Source organism: Euphorbia lathyris, chromosome 5 (genome assembly GCF_963576675.1).
Source record: "Euphorbia lathyris chromosome 5, ddEupLath1.1, whole genome shotgun sequence".
In the NCBI taxonomy this organism is placed as follows: domain Eukaryota; kingdom Viridiplantae; phylum Streptophyta; class Magnoliopsida; order Malpighiales; family Euphorbiaceae; genus Euphorbia; species Euphorbia lathyris.
In genome coordinates this window covers 60,928,490-60,929,827 of record NC_088914.1, presented here as the reverse complement: position 1 = coordinate 60,929,827, position 1,338 = coordinate 60,928,490, and the positions used below count along the sequence as shown (strand labels likewise).

The following is a 1,338-nucleotide window of genomic DNA, read 5'->3' as shown; positions in this document are numbered from 1 at the left end:
CGCGACTGGATCAAGTTCAACTATACCTTTAACTGATGGTGTGGTTGAGGATGATGGTTTTGCCACCGGCATATGTCCACGTTCTGCGGGCCACATACTGCTGTTGATTGCCATTTCCTCCAAAAGTTCTCTCGCTTGGGCTGATGTTTTCTTCATAAATAGCCCTCCCGACATAGCATCTAATGAACCCCTAGTTGTAGGATTTAGTCCATTGTAAAATGTTTGAATTAAAAGTTCAGCGGGTAATTGGTGGTGTGGGCATAAACGTTGAAGTTCTTTAAAACGTTCCCAAGTTTCATAAAGAGTCTCATTATCATTTTGAGAAAAAGATGTTAACTCTTTTATGACTCTTGCGGTTTTCGCTAAAGGGAAATATTTAGATAAAAACGCTTGGGCTAATTGTTCCCAAGTGGCAAAAGTTGCGGCTGGCATAGAAGTTAACCATTCTTTGGCTCGATCCTTCAAAGTGAAAGGAAAGAGGCGAAGTTTGATTGCTTCTGCAGTCACATCTGGAATTTTAAAAGTGTCACAAATTTCTAGGAAATTTGTTAAGTGGGTGTTAGGATTTTCGTTAGGTAACCCGTAAAATGTTACATTATTTTGCAACATATTAAGCAAAGCTGGCTTAATTTCAAATTGATTTGCGGTGATTCTGGGTCTAACGATACTATTGGTTACACCGGCCACACCTGGCCTAGCGTATTCCATAAGTGTTGGTGGGTCTGCCATTTTTTTCTGGCTCGGTATGTGTTTTTACTGGGGTCTTATTTTTGTTTTTCTTGTTTTTCTTGTTCTTCCTAATGGTTTTCTCAATTTCTGGGTCTATAGGGTCTGGTACAATGCCTGAACTTCGAGAACTGCGCATGAACCTGAAATCTTGCACGAACCGAAACTACCTACAAAACAGAATTTTGAAAAATAAATAAATTAGTAAATGAAAACTATTAAATTACAAAAGTTAAAATAAGTATGTTTAAACCTAGATTCGAAATAAAATACGAAAAATTTAAAATTTTGTCAAAAAATTTTGGCGTTCCCCGGCAACGGCGCCAAAAACTTGTTGAGCGATTTCCGCAAGTGCACGGTATACGCTTGTAGTAATAAAAGATATCGAACCCACAGGGAATGCTTTTTAACTAAAACTTTAGTTAATTCGGTTTAATCACGTGTTTAGGTTTAATAAAAGAAATACGTTTTAATTGATGGAATTGGTTTTGGTAAATTAGGATTAGATAGAAGGATTATATCGAGTTTAGAGAACAATTCCGTTTTGGAATTTTGATTATAAAGCAAATACTTCCGTAATCGGAATAAAATAGAACTTATTTTCATAAAGCA

General features: G+C 36.4%; 1 non-coding gene across 1 annotated transcript; it reads left to right on the top strand.

Annotated features, from left to right (window-relative positions):
- The first annotated feature begins 244 nt into the window (after nt 1-244).
- LOC136231528 (small nucleolar RNA R71) lies at nt 245-351 on the top strand. Its single transcript, XR_010689902.1, has one exon. It is a non-coding gene; the product is annotated as a small nucleolar RNA R71 (small nucleolar RNA).
- The last annotated feature ends 987 nt before the right edge of the window (nt 352-1,338 follow it).